The sequence below is a fragment of the Mirounga angustirostris genome, unplaced genomic scaffold, assembly GCF_029215605.1.
Source record: "Mirounga angustirostris isolate CCGP_5_RB_7025 unplaced genomic scaffold, mMirAng1.0.hap1 SCAF_11, whole genome shotgun sequence".
Lineage (NCBI taxonomy): Eukaryota > Metazoa > Chordata > Mammalia > Carnivora > Phocidae > Mirounga > Mirounga angustirostris.
The window spans coordinates 103607120-103623372 of NW_026991719.1; the positions used below are offsets into that span (position 1 = coordinate 103607120).

General features: G+C 36.4%; 1 pseudogene across 1 annotated transcript; it reads right to left on the reverse strand.

Annotated features, from left to right (window-relative positions):
- Positions 1-11348: 11348 nt before the first annotated feature.
- LOC123840643 (renin receptor-like) lies at positions 11349-12965 on the reverse strand (annotated as a pseudogene). The gene has a single exon (XR_010406323.1). The product of XR_010406323.1 is annotated as a renin receptor-like (transcript).
- Between the last annotated feature and the right edge of the window lie 3288 nt (positions 12966-16253).

Sequence of the window (16253 nt, forward strand, 5' to 3'; positions counted from 1 at the left end):
TATTAACTGTCAAATAATTAATTTCAGTGACAGGAAGAGCATACCTTTCAGAAAGCCATCAAGAAAAGTTCTCATTTTTTAGTAATTCATGAACTTTAACTACTAAAAAATATGTTATATAAAATTTCCTTTAAATATTTAACATGATTAGGTCAGTTTTTTAGAACACAGTGGTAACGAGGCTGGTGTTGTGTGTGTATGTGTTTGTGTGTTTGGGATGTAATGAGTAATTTTATGTGCCAAGTTAGCTCAGGTATGGTGCCTGGTTATATGGTCAAACACTTGTCTAATTATTATGAAAATATTTTTATATGTGATAAAAATTTACAACCAGTTGACATTAAGGCAGATTACCCTTCATAATGGGGGTGAACTTCATGCAATCAGTCCAAGGCCTTAAGACCAAGATTGAGGTTTTCCAAAGAAGGTGTTCGGCCTTAAGACTGCAGCATAGAAACCATGCTGCAGTTTCCACTCTGCTGTCCTGTCTTATGGATTTTGGACTCAAAACTGCATCATCAACTCTTACATGAATTTCCATCCTGCTGGCCTGCCTTGCAGATTTCATACTTGTTGACCTCCTCAATTACATGGTCATGTGATCCAATTCCTTAAAGAAATCAGTCTCTCTCGGGGCGCCTGGGTGGCTCAGATGGTTAAGCGTCTGCCTTCGGCTCAGGTCATGATCCCAGGGTCCTGGGATCGAGCCCCGTATCGGGCTCCCTGCTCAAGTGGGAAGCCTGCTTCTCCCTCTCCCTCTGCCATTCTCTCCACTTGTGCTCTCTGGCTCTATCTCTCTGTCAAATAAATAAATAAAATCTTAAAAAAAAAAAAAAGAAATCAGTCTCTCTCAGTAGATAAGACACAGATATTTAGATATATAGATATAGATCCCATCTGTTCTACTTCTAGGGAGAACCCTGACTGATGCATGGGTCATGCTAACTTTGTCCTGGACATATATCTCACAAAGATAGGCATTTTACCCAAAGGGCAAAGGGCAAAGTATGAGTATGTATAATGTAGTATAAACCAATAACCACTAAAAAATTCAATGTTTTTGTTCTTCCTACAGGGGAACTGGGATAGGAAAAAAAGAATATAACAGATAGAGAGTTTTAAAAGTAACCTCAAGGGGCGCCTGGGTGGCTCAGTCGTCAAGCGTCTGCCTTCTGCTCAGGTCATGATCCCAGGGTCCTGGGATAGGACCCCACATTGGGCTCCCTGCTCAGCAGGAAGCCTGCTTCTCCCTCTCTCACTCCCTCTGCTTGTGTTCCCTCTTTTGCTGTGTCTCTCTCTGTCAAATAAATAAATTAATAAATCTTAGAAAAAAACTAACCTCAAATTCCAAAGTAAATGAGATTTTTCTTGTCCTCATTGCTTATCTCAACAAAAACTTAAAATTCAACTTTGATGATTGACAGGGAGTCTAACAAATGAGACAGTTAAATATGGTAAATATCAAGCACACCCAACACTCACACTATTAAGGAAACTTCTGCCTTGGGTTTCTTCAGCTACCTACTATGACTTCCACAATGCTGGGGGCTTATTTTGAATTGACATACATATCCGACTTGTTTTGACAAACAAGCAATTACAAAGATTAATTAGTTCTTGGGCACTTTATATTCTAGGTGTGTGACTTTTCTAGCTAGTGTCATTGTTAGTGCAGTGGACTTGGACTATTTTGCACTAACTGTGACAATGCCAAATATGTGTATTTATATGTTGCTTTGTGTTCCTTTTTGGTGCTCAGGCTGAGCCCAGTAATGACTACAGAGCAACACAGATAGTTGTAAATGATGTACAAAATTAAAAAAAAAAATTGGCCAGTGCATTCAGAGAATGCAGAGTAGAGAGGAAATGCTGTGTACAGCTGTTCCTTAGTTTAGTTTGTACATATCTTGATATGCTGCCAATTCAAGAAGGGGAAGACCAAAACCCAGCAAATTTGGGAGCACTAACCTTTCCTTTATTGCATTCTAGCTTTCATATTCTTATTTGGCTCTTTTCCTATACTTTTTAAATATCTGATAGATGTTTTAATTATGGAAATTAAAATAATAGTACATATTGATGCTTAAATTTCTGTAGACAAGAGGGGAAATAGAGTGCATGGCATTTTTGCCAGGTGCAATTCATTTCCTTTCAGAGAGATCTTTTTCACTATCTTCTACCTAAGCAACCTGCATGTGATATGTCTACAGGTCCATATACCACCATTGGTTTTCTTATCTTCCATTCCTTTGTTTTTACATTTATGATTAATGCTAATGAAGAATATGTTAACGTTTTATCTGTTGATTCATTAAACTGAGTGAAATAAGCAATTTGAGGAGAGAAGAGAATCAACCTATTATTTCATTGTCATGAGTATTCTTAGTCAAAAGTCAGACCAATATCTTTTGGGAGATTTTACTTTCTGATATCTTAGAATAAGATAGTGGTTAAGAATTCCAAAACTGGAATCATATTGCCAGGGTTTGAATTCTGGCTCCAAACCTTACTAACTATATGTCCTTGGTAAAATCATTTATACTTTCTGTGCTTCCCCACCCATAAAATTTTCATATTCTAGTGTATTTATATCTTTTGTGAAAATTATTATTTTGAAGATTAAATGAGATGATAAATGTAAAACTTTTTGGAGAATTCCTGACAAGTAAAGAGAATCAAGTCATATATGGTATTTTCTTTTCCTCTCCCCCTCCAGCTTTATTCAGGCATAACTGACAATTAAAATAGTAATATGTTTAACATGTACAGTGTGATGATTTGTATATGTATACATTGTGAAATAATTATCACAATCAAGTTAATTAGCATGTCCATTATCTCACATTGTGCGTTATTTACTATAATCTCCACGTTGTACATTAGATTATCAGAACTTATTTATCTTATAACTGAAAGTTTGTATCCTTTGAACAACACATCCCCATTTCTCCCACATCCAGCCCCTGGAAACCACAATTTTATTCTGTTTTTATGAGTTCAACATTTTTTCCTAATTATTCTTATTATTCTTTCCTCTTAGAACCTTGGGAAGTATCGACCATAGCAAAGAACGTGGACACATGAAATAGGAGCTCTTAAAACTTTATATGGTTATAATATGTTTATTAGTCAAAGGTTGATAACATTTGATATTTTATTTTTTCTGAATTACAAAGAATGTGACTATAAATTTAATTTTACCATGGGTTGTTATATTTAACCCTTTTGTAACTTTTTGAGTGTAATAATATTGATTCAAAGCCATATGACAGAAGCTGAGATTGGATAGTTCTGAATCTATAAAATGCCATGTACTAAGCAAAAACAGATTGTTTCATCAAATCCTAGGACTTTAAAAAAAATAAGGGGTGTGCTTTGGAAAACCCAGTAGTCCTATTTCATATAGCAAGTGTTAAACTCGTGAAACTTATTATCCAAAGGGAATCCAACACATATTTATTGTAAAATGTTTCGTAAGTTGCTAGATTTTAAAGACATAATGACATCTTAAGAAAAACTAGAATGAAATCAGAATTTCTCACAACATGACTAACTGGAGCATTCAGGCCAGAATCTTAATGAGCAATGATGAAGACCCAGTATGTCCATAGTGAATATCATATTTTCAAAAGTTCAAAAATTTTCTGAATTTTCTGAGTTATTAGACTTCTTTGAGTAAAATGACAAATAACTTTTTTTTTTTTGCAAATAGATACAACAATGTATATATAGAAGCTACCAGTCTTCCATTTTCTTTTATAGATGAGATGAACCTGAACATAATCTGAAAAAGATATACACCTTTAAACAGTGTTCTGAAGATGTAGGGTGAACTAGAGAATGAAAATGTTAACCAATATAGATTATTTTTAAATACAACAATTTTATTTATTTGCTTTTAAATTTTATTTTAATTCTAGTTAGTTAACATACAGTGTTATATGAGTTTCAAGTTTACAATATAGTGATTCAACAATTCTATACATTACTCAGTGTTCATCAAGATAAGTGTACTCTTAATCCCCGTCCCCTACTTCAACCATCCGCTCCATCCCCCTCCTGTCTGGTAACCATCAGTGTTCTTTATAATTAAGAGCCTGTTTTTTGGTTTGTCTTCCCTCTCTCTCTTTTTTTTTTTTTTTTGCCCATTTGGTTTCTTAAATTCCACATATGAGTGAAATCATGGTATTTGTCTTTTTTGGACTGACTTATTTTGCTTAGCATTATACTCTCTAACTCCATCCATGTCATTGAAAATGGCAAGATTTCATTCTTTTATATGGCTGAATAATATTCCATTTGAGACATTATATATACAATAGGGTGCATGTATCCCTTTGAATTCATCTTTTATACTTTTTGGGTAAATACTGAGCAGTGCAATTACTGGATTGTAGGGTAGTTATATTTTTAACTTTTAAAGACCTCCATACTGTTTTCCAGAGTGATTGCACCAGTTTGTATCCCCACCAACAGTGCAAGAGGGTTCCCCTTTCTCTGCATCCTTGCCAACATCTATTGTTTCCTGTGTTGTTAATTTTAGTCATTCTGACAGGTGTGAAGTGATAGCTCATTGTGGTTTCAATTTGCATTTCTCTGATGATGACTAATGCTGAACATCTTTTTCTTAATTTAAATTCAATTAGCCAACATATAGTACATTATTAGTTTTTGATGTAGTGTTCAATGATTCATTAATTGTGTATAACACCCAGTGCTCATCACATCCCATGCCCTCCTTAATGCCCATCACCCAGTTACCCCATCCCCCTTCCCCTTCCCTTCTGCAACCCTCAGTTTGTTTGCCAGAGTTAAGAGTCTCTCATGGTTTTTCTTCCTCTTTGATTTCTTTCCATTCAGTTTTCCCTCCCTTCCCCTAAGGTCCTCTGTTCTATTCCTTATATTCCACATATGAGTAAAACCATACAACAATTGTCTTTCTCTGATTGACTTATTTCACTTAACATAAACCCCTCCAGTTCCTTCCATGTCAATGCAAATAGTAGGTATTCATCCTTTCTGACGTCTGAATAATATTCCATTGTACATATGAATCACATCTTCTTTATCCATTCATCTATTGGAGGACATCTTGGTTCCTTCCACAGTTTGGCTATTGTGAAAATTGGGGTGCATGTGCCCCTTCTTTTCACTGCATCTGTATCTTTGGGGTAAATACCCAGTAGTACAATTGCTGGGTAATAGGGTAAGTCTATTTTTAACTTCTTGAGGAACCTCCATACTGTTTTCCAGAGTGGCTGTACCAGCTTGCATCCCCACCAACAGTGTAGGAGGTACCCCTTTCTCCACATCCTCACCAACATTTGTTGTTCCCTGTCTTGTTAATTTTAGCCATTCTGACTGGTGTAAGGTGGTATCTCATTGCAGTTTTGATTTTTATTTCCCTGATGGCAAGTGATGTGGAGCACTTTTTTTCATGTGTCTGTTGGCCATTTGTATGCTTTCTTTGGAGAAATGTCTGTTCATGTCTTCTGCCCATTTCTTGACTGGATTATTTGTTTTTTGGGTGTTGAGTTTGATAAGCCACAGCAACTTCTTGCTAGACACATCTCCAAAGGCAAGGGAAACAAAAGCAAAAATGAACTACTGGGACTTCATCAAGATAAAAAGTTTTGCACAGCAAAGGAAACACTTGACAAAACCAAAAGACAACCTACGGAATGGGAGAAGATATTTGCAAATGTCTTATCAGATAAAGACTAGTATCCAAGATCTATAAAGAACTTATCAAACTGGCTTACTTTTAAAACCCCTAGACATAAGTGACTTCATTTAATTTCACTTTTCACAATATATACAATGTAGTGCCAGTCAGCCTTAAAAAAGAAAATAATCTGCAATATGTTACCAGGTGGATGAACCTTGAGGACATTACGCTTAGTAAAAGAATTTAGCCACAGAGACAATTACTGCATCATTCTATTTATTTTTTTTAAAGATTTATTTATTTTAGAAGGAGGGAGGGAGAGAGAGAGAGTGTGTGAGAGTGAGCACGATTGGGGGTAGGGGGTAGAGACAGAGGGAGAGAATCTTTTAACAGACTCCCTGCTGAGCATGGCGATTGAGGCAGGCCTCAATCCCAGCCATGAGATCAGACCTCAGTCAAAACCAAGAGTCAGATGATCAACCGACTAAGCCACCCAGGCACCCATTCCATTTATATGAAGTATCTAAGATAGTCAAATTTATAAAATGAAAGAATGGAATGGTGGTTGCCAGGGGCTGTAGGGAGGGAGAAAATAGGAGCCACTAATGGGGCATGAAGTTTCAGTCAAGCAAGATGAATTAGCTCTAGAAATCTTCTGTGTAACATTGCAACTATAGTTAGAGATGATATTCACTTGAAAATTTGTTAGGAGACTAGATCACATGTTAAATGTTCTTATCACAATAAAAAATGAAAATGAGAAAGTGCATATTGCTTTATATAGAAGGTGAGTCAAGTATTATTTAAATGTTACACTAAATATTGTAAATAAAGTGCTTCTTTTTATAAAGCAAATTACCTTCTCTAAAACATCTATTAAGTAAATCAGAATTTTCTTGTGTTGTTTTTCTTAGGGAAAGTTTCACTTGCATTCATAGATTATTTTTATGTTTGCCCTCTTTCACACCTAGAACTCAAGAAATATTGGAAGGGGGCGTCTATAATGTAAATATTTATAGAGATTATATAATAACAGGCCATTAAGTAATAAAAGTAATATTATTACAACAGGGTAAATTAATACAATTTCACTATAAAGCTGGGCATATAAAGCTTTCCTATAGGATCAACAAATCCATTTGGAAAAAGCAGAATGATAACTCATTCCTGGAAAACCCATTCCTCTATGTTAGAGCCATAATTTTTCCAACCTAATTTTAGGTATTTGCATGAATTGTATTTGAAGACGAAGTAATAAGAAATGGAAAAGGAAAATAAAGAAATAGCTACAATCTCTCAATATGACACATTTTGAACATAGGGAGATGAACATGACATGCCTGACCTTAAAATGCAATAGTCCTTTTTATAGATCATTCTGTGTGTTAGGAATGTCAATCAAGTATTTTATGAATATATTTCAGCAGCTGTGAAATTTGATTAAAATTTAATGTAGCCTTACTTCTTCCCTAAATATGAATGAATTTAGATGTGCAACTATCTGTGAAATTATGATTTTACTTGTTAATTGTTCATGATCTTTATATGAAGGGAAGTTACTTTTTCTTTGTTCTAAAAACTGACAGAGAAATTAACTTCATGATAATTTTATCACTTACATATTCCCAACACAGCAACTAATAAGAGAGTTATTAATGATAAGAAGTACATTTTCTTCTGGAAAGTAAGAGTGTGTACATACACTTCTGAAAATTCATTACTTTCAGTGTACCTTACGTAAAATTGGGCTAAAAATGATAATGAACAAGGATATTACAGAAATTAATTAACATCTGTAACTTGTGAGATATCAAGATCTGAAATTCCAATGACATTTTTCAAAGTGCTGGAACAAAGAATCCTAAAATTTGTATGGAATCAGAAAAGACCCCGAATCACCAAGGAAATGTTGAAAAAGAAAAACAAAGCTGGGTACATCACGTTGCCCAATTTCAAGCTATATTACAAAGCTGTGATCACCAAGATAGCATGGTACTGGCACAAAAACAGACATATAGACCAATGGAACAGAATAGAGAACCCAGATATGGACCCTCAACTCTATGGTCAAATAATCTTTGACAAAGCAGGAAAAAAACATGCAATGGAAAAAGACAGTCTCTTCAATAAATGGTGCTGGGAAAATTGGACAGCCACATGCAGAAGAATGAAACTAGACCATTCTCTAACACCATACACAAAGATAAACTCAAAATGGATGAAAGACCTCAATGTGAAACAGGAATCCATCAAAATCCTAGAGGAAAACATAGGCAGTACCCTCTTTGACATCAGCCAGAGCAACTTCTTTCAAGATACATCTCCAAAAGCTAGTGAAACAAAAGCAAAAATGAACTTTTGGGACTTCATCAAGATAAAAAGCTTCTGCACAACAAAGGAAACAGTCAACAAAACAAAGAGGCAACTCACAGAATGGGAGAAGATATTTGCAAATGACACTACAGATAAAGAGCTGGTATCCAAGATCTATCAAGAACTTCTCAAACTCAACACCCAAAAAACAAATAATCAAGTCAAAAAATGGGCAGAAAATATGAAAAGACACTTCTCTGAAGAGACATACAAATGGCTAACAGACACATGAAAAAATGTTCATCATCATTAGCCATCAGGGAAATTCCAATCAAAGCCACGTTGAGATACCTACCACCTTACACCAATTAGAATGGCAAAAATTGACAAAGCAAGAAACAACAAATATTGGAGAGGTTGTGGAGAAAGGGGAACCCTCTTACACTGTTGGTGGGAATGCAAGTTGGTACAGCCACTTTGGAAAACAGTGTGGAGGTTCCTTAAAAAGTTAAAAATAGAGCTACCCTATGACCCAGCAAGTACACTCCTGGGTATTTACCCCAAAGACACAGATGTAGTGAAAAGAAGGGCCATATGCACCCCAATGTTCATAGCAGCAATGTCTGCAATAGCCAAACTGTGGAAAGAGCTGAGATGCCCTTCAACAGATGAATGGATAAAGAAGATGTGGTCCATATACACAATGGAATATTACTCAGCCATCAGAAAGGAAGAATACCAAACTTTTACATCAACATGGATGGGGCTGGAGGAGATTATGCTAACTGAAATAAGTCAAGCAGAGAAAGTCAATTATCATATGGTTTTACTTATTTGTGGAACATAAGGAATAGCATGGAGGACATTAGGAGAAGGAAGGGAAAAATGAAGGGAGGGAAATCAGAGGGCAAGATGAACCATGAGAGACTATGGACTCAGAAACAAACAGGGTTTTAGAGGGGAGGGGTGTGGGGGGATGGGTTAGCCCAGTGATGGGTATTAAGGAGGGCACGTATTGCATGGAGCACTGGGTGTTATACGAAAACAATGAATCATGGAACACTACATCAAAAACTAATGATGTATTGTATGGTGACTAACATAACATAATAAAATCTAAAAAAAGAAAAAAATATTATTTATTATTGGAAACTAAAGAAAGTAAGTTATGAAACAGTAACAATGGATACACAATGCTTGTCTTCCCTAATAGGGTGTAAGCATATTAATTAATCAGAAAAATAGTTAAAATGTATTTTGTCTTCTAAATACAATCTTGAAATGGTTGGAACCTCCCTAAAATGTAGAGCTTTTGTGGTTGTTGTTGTTGTTGTTTTACCCCAGCTATATTATTCTAAGTCCATTATATTACCCTAAAAGAATCTTGCACATTATTGGGGATGACTGGGAAGTCAGGGATATTCAGGTGGGGTAAGCAGAAAATATAAGTGAATCTTGGTATTTTATTCAATTAACTGATCCTGATCTTTAATGTATCATGTTATATGCATTGTGTGCTATACTTATAAGACTTGGTTCTAACCTTAAATTTGCTTGAAATCTCCTAAGGGAGATAAGGCACATGAAACAATTAGAAAACAAGAGATTTTATTAGTTTTCTATTGTTGCTTGACAAATTATCACAGACTTAGTGGCTTAAAACAACACCAATTTATTAGTTCATAGTTCTATAGGTTAGAAGTCCAGGCAGGCTCAACTGGATTCTCTGCTCACAGTGTCAGAATCAAGGTACTGGCACACTGGGTTCTTATATGGAGGTTTTATGGAGAATCTCCGTCAAAACTCATTCAGGTTGTTAAAAATTTCATTTCTTTGCAGTTTTAACACTGAGTCCTCAGTTTCTTTGCTGGTTGTCAGTGGGGGCCCACTTTCAGCTTCTAGAGATGAGCTGTATTCCTTGGTATATGGATCCTTCCATCTCAAGAAAGCAGTGGTGCATTATATCCTATCCACACTTCCAATTTCTCTGACTTCTACCACTAGAGGAAATTGTCCATATGGTATATTATTTTTCCATTTTTGTACTTTCATCCTATTTGTGGCTTTGGGTCTAGAGTGTGTCTCTGGTAGACAGCATGTATTTAGATCCTGCTTTTTCACCCATTCTGCTGATTGCTGTTTTATTTATTTTACTTTATTTTTTTATTGTTACGTTAGTCACCATACAGTATATGATTAGTTTTGGGATATTTTCTGTTGTTTTTTAAATTTTATTTTATTTTATTATGTTATGTTAGTCACCAGACAGTACCTCATTAGTTTTTGATTTAGCATAGACATTTTAACAATGTTTATTCTTCCTATCCATGAGCATAGAATGTTCTTCCATCTTTTTGTGTCTTCTTCAATTTCTTTCATGAGAGTTCTGTAGTTCCTAGAGGATAGACCTTTACCTCTTTGGTTAGGTTTATTCTGAGGTATCTTACGGTTTTTGGTGCTATTGTAAATGGAATCGTTTCTCTAATTTCTCTCTCTACAGTTGCTTTGTTAGTGTATAAGAAAGCAACTGATTTCTGTGCATTGATTTTGTATCCTGCCACATTACTGAATTGCTGGATGAGTTCTAGTAATTTGGGGGTGGAGTCTTTTGGGTTTTCCACATAAAATATCATGTCATCTGCGAAGAGAGAGAATTTGACTTCTTCTTTGCCAATTTGAATAATTTTTTTGTTGTTGTCTGATTGCTGTTGCCAGGACTTCTAGTACTATGTTGAACAAGAGTGGTGAGAGTGGGCATCCTTGACATGTTCCTGATCTTAAGGGAAAGGCTCTCAGCAATTCCCCATTGAGGATGATATTCGCTGTGGGTTTTTCACAGATGTATTTTATGAACTTGATGAATGTTCCCTCTATCCTTATACTCTGAAGAGTTTTAATCAGGAAAGGATGATGTATTTTGTCAAATGTTTTTTCTGCATCAATTGAGAGGACCATATGGTTCTTCTCTCTCCTCTTATTAATGTGTTCTATCACATTGATTGATTTGTGAATGTTGAACCACGCTTGCATCCCGGGGATAAATCCCACTTGGTCGTGGTGGATGATCCTTTTAATGTATTGTTGGATCCTATTAGCTAGGATTTTCTTTTTTTTTTTTTCTTTTTTTGGAATCATTAACTTTGTCACTCTTTATAGACATTGGTCCACTTCCACATGAAAAGTAGGGAGCATCTACTTCCACTTAATATTCTAGAGAATGATGTTGTACCACAAACCATTAATAGTAACTTACACAGGGAGGAAAGTTAATAAAATAAAGATTTTATAGTCAAGCTCCAAGATGTCCCCCCCAAAATTGTTTTTTTGGGTGTATAATTACAGATATCTATAACTCCATAAAGCTAGTTTCTTTTTAGATCAATGTAGTATTTTTAATATCCACCTCATGATTTGGATCACCAAACTTTCAGAAGAGGTTAAAAAACAGCCACCCTCTGTCAATCAGATGCAGTTCTCAATCTCAGTCACTATGTAAGTACTCCCACAATTTAGGGCTACTTGAAGTTAAATACCTTCTGTTTCAGAGATATTTACATCAAATTAAGACATTTACAAATGGTTCATGGTATAGAACAGCCCAAATGTCATTTTCACCTGTCCTGTGTGAGGAAGTTAAGCACTCCTAAGTTTGTCTAATAAATTCAGTGCATTTTCCCCAACATAAATAACACAAGTTATTCTAAATGTTTTACATTTATTTCACTGCACATTTCCAAGTGTTAAATGGAATGAAATTATATTAAATGGTTATATCATATTTGAGCATATTATGGAATCTATAGCACACAAATCAATTCACATCAATACTATAATTCACTCTAAAAGAACATCACAGGCACATGGAGAACAAAAATTGCTTTTTTCTTTTTTATAAATTTAAAGTATACCATCTACTTTTAAACTACACTAAAAGGTTTAACAAAACAGCCAATTTCCAAACCCCTTTTCTAAGTTTGGCATGAGGAGAATTCAATCCATTCGAATCTTCTGGTTTGTCATCTTATAAATAATGCTGTCATATCCAAGATCCATGTTCCATATATTGTAAGAGGTGATAATCACAGCCAAGGCCAAGGTGATCATTATCCAAAGTACCATGTTGAAAACCACTGGATACTCAAGGTTATATTTATATGCGAGGTTATAGGGGCTTGATGGGTTCTTTGCTTGTTTTGCCTCATGAATAGTCCTTGTCTTCCTGACAAGAGATGTGTCAAATGATTGGATGGTCACTAATTCCACCACTGCATTCCCACCATAAAGGTTGTACATGTCATCTGTGAACTTTTGCAGAGCATCAGCAAGGATCTTGGAAGCATCTCTGAATTGTTTAGAATCTTCCCCATAATGTTTCCCAATTTCATCCAAATCTGCCAGCTCCAGTGAATATAAATCAGGAGAATGATCCTTGGCTAGATGCTTATGTCGAGACAACAAACTTGAATATCATGTAGCATTTGCAATTCAGAAAGAAAGAGCAGATCAACTTCAATGTTCCTACTCAGAGAATTGAGGGGAAGTGAATTGAGAGCAGAGTTTTCCTGGAACAGGCAATTGCGGAGCTGTCCTAACGTTAGGGAGAGATCTTCAAAAACCGAGTTTGCCTTCCCCACCATATACACTCTCTCCTCACTGGGAGCCAACTGCAAAACTACAGGAGTTTCTTCAGAAAATAAGGAGTGAATGGAATTTGCAACGCTGTCAAGACTAAAAGGAACTGCATTCTGCAAAGGGTACGGAATTACACTGCCTGGGGGTAGAGCAAGTTTGTCTACTCCCTTCTCCATCACCAAAATGGTAGCCCGAGGTCAATGGAACAGGTTACCCACTGCAACTCCTGGCCAAGAGGTATACGCCAATTTCCATCTCGGAAAACAACAGACCCTGGTAATTTTAATATACTAAACTCATTCCCGAAAACACCCACCAACAACAAGGACAGGAGCACCACGAGTGCTGCCATGATCCTACGGTAGCTGCAACAGCAAAGGGCGGCACGGACCCAGTGGGCTGAACGCGAGCGACCACCGCAGCAGTAGGGGGTGTCGCACTTTGGCTTCTCCCCACCTAGCTAGGATTTTCTTTTTTTTGTTTTGCTTTTTTTTTTTTTTAATTTTATTATGTTATGTTAGTCACCATACACTACATCATTGGTTTTTGATGTGGTGATCCACGATCCATTGTTTTCATATAACACCTAGTGCTCCATGCAGTACATGCCCTCCTTAATACCCATCACCGGGCTAACCAATCCCCCCTCTACCCACCCCTCTAAAACCCTGTTTGTTTCTCAGAGTTCATAGTCTCTCATGGTTCATCTCTCCCTCCAAATCCCCCTCCCTCATTTTTCCCTTCCTTCTCCTAATGTCCTCCATGCTATTCCTTATGTTCCACAAATAAGTGAAACCATATGATAATTGACTCTCTCTGCTTGACTTATTTCACTTAGCATAATCTCCTCCAGTCCCACCCATGTTGATGTAAAAGTTGGGTATTCATCCTTTCTGATGGCTGAGTAATATTCCATTGTGTATATGGACCACATCTTCTTTATCCATTCATTTGTTGAAGGGCATCTCAGCTCTTTCCACAGTTTGCTATTCTGGACAATGCTGCTATGAACATTGGGGTGCATATGGCCCTTCTTTTCACTACATCTGTGTTTTTGGGGTAAATACCCAGGATTGCAATTGCTGGGTCATAGGGCCACTCTATTTTTAAACTTTTGAGGAACCTCCACACTATTTTCCAAAGTGGCTGTACCAACTTGCATTCCCACCAACAGTGTAAGAGGGCTCCCCTTTCTCCACAACCTCTCCAACATTTGCTTCTCTTCCTGTCCATTTTTGCCATTCTAACTGGTGGAAGGTGGTATCTCAATGTGGTTTTGATTGGAATTTCCCTGATGGCTAATGATGATGAACATTTTTTCATGTGTCTGTTAGCCATTTGTATGTCTCTTCGGAGAAGTGTCTTTTCATATCTTTTGCCCACTTTTTGACTTGAGTATTTGTTTTTTGGGTGTTGAGTTTGAGAAGTTCTTGATAGATCTTGGATACCAGCTCTTTATCTGTAGTGTCATTTGCAAATATCTTCTCCCATTCTGTGAGTTGCCTCTTTGTTTTGTTGACTGTTTCCTTTGTTGTGCAGAAGCTTTTTATCTTGATGAAGTCCCAAAAGTTCATTTTTGCTTTTGTTTCACTAGCTTTTGGAGATGTATCTTGAAAGAAGTTGCTGTGGCTGATGTCAAAGAAGTTACTGCCTATGTTTTCCTCTAGGATTTTGATGGATTCCTGTCTCACATTGAGGTCTTTCATCCATTTTGAGTTTAGCTTTGTGTATGGTGTTAGAGAATGGTCGAGTTTCATTCTTCTGCATGTGGCTGTCTAATTTTCCCAACACCATTTATTGAAGAGACTGTATTTTTTCCATTGCATACTTTTTCCTGCGTTGTCGAAGATTATTTGACCATAGAGATGAGGGTCCATATCTGGGTTCTCTATTCTGTTCCATTGGTCTATATGTCTGTTTTTGTGCCAGTACCATGCTGTCTTGGTGATCACAGCTTTGTAATATAGCTTGAAATCGGGCAAAGTGAGGCCTACAGCTTTGTTTTTCTTTTTCAACATTTCCTTGGCAATTCGGGGTCTTTTCTGATTCCATACAAATTTTAGGATTCTTTGTTCCAGCACTTGGAAAAATGCCATTGGAATTTTGATTGGGATGGCATTGAAGGTATAGATTGCTCTGGGTAGCATAGACATTTTAACACTGTTTTTTCTTCTGATCCAGTAGCATGGATATTTTCCCATTTTTTTGTGTCTTCTTCAATTTCTTTCATGAGTATTCTGTAGTTCCTAGAGTATAGATCCTTTACCTCTGTGGTTAGGTTTATTCTGAAGTATCTTATGGTTTTTGGTGCCATTGTAAATGGAATTGTTTGTCTAATTTCTCTTTCTACAGTTGCGTTGTTAGTGTATAAGAAAGCAACTGATTTCTGCATGTTGATTTTGTATCCTGCCACATTACTGAATTGCTGTATGAGTTCTAGTAATTTGGGGGTGCAGTCTTTTGGATTTTCCACATAAAGTATCATGTCATCTGCGAAAAGAGAGAGTTTGACTTCTTCTTTGTCAATTTAAATACCTTTTATTTCTTTTTGTTGTCTGATTGCTGTTGCTAGGACTTCTAGTACTATGTTGAACAAGAGTGGTGAGAGTGGTCATCCTTGTCGTGTTCCTGATCTTAAGGGAAAGGTTCTCAGCTTTTCCCCACTATTCGCTGTGGGTTTTTCATAGATGGATTTTATGAACTTGAGGAATGTTCCCTCTATCCCTATACTCTGAAGAGTTTTAATCGGGAAAGGATGTTGTACTTTGTCAAATGCTTTTTCTGCATCAATTGAGAGAACCATATGGTTCTTCTCTCTCCTCTTATTAATGTGTTCTATCACATTGATTGATTTGCGAATGTTGAACCACCCTTGAATCCCGGGGGTAAATCCCACTTGGTCGTGGTGGATGATCCTTTCAATGTATTGTTGGATCCTGTTAGCTAGGATGTTGTTGAGGATTTTGGAATCTATATTCATCAGGAATATCAGTCTGAAATTCCCCTTTTTGATGGGGTCTTTGCCTGGTTTGGGGATTAAGGTAATGCTGGCCTCATAGAATGAGTTTGGAAGTTTTCCTTCTGTTTCTATTTTTTGTACCAGCTTCAATAGAATAGGTATTATTTCTTCTTTGACTGTTTGGTAGAATTCCCCAGGGAATCCATCAGGTCCTGGACTCTTGTTTTTTGGGAAGTTTTGGATCATGGCTTCAATCTTGTTACTGGTTCTTGGTCTATTCAGGTTGTCAATTTCTTCTTGTTTCATTCTTGGCAGCTTATAGGTTTCCAAGAAGGCCTCCATTTCATCCAGATTGCTCAGTTTATTGCAATAGTGTTGTTGATAATAATTTCTACTAATTGTTTCTGTTTCTTGGTCTTAGTCATGATCTTTCCCCTTTCATTCATAATTTTATTAATTTGGGTCCCTTCTCTTTTCTTTTGGATAAGTTGGGCCAGTGGTTGATCGATCTTATTAATTCTTTCAAAGAACCAGCTTCTAGTTTCTTTGATCTGATCGACTGTGTTTCTGGTTTCAAATTCATTGATTTCTGCTCTAATTTTAATTATTTCTCTTCTAATGCGTGGCTTAGCATTGTTTGTTGCTTTTTCTCTAGTTCTTTAAGGTGTACAGTGAGTTAAT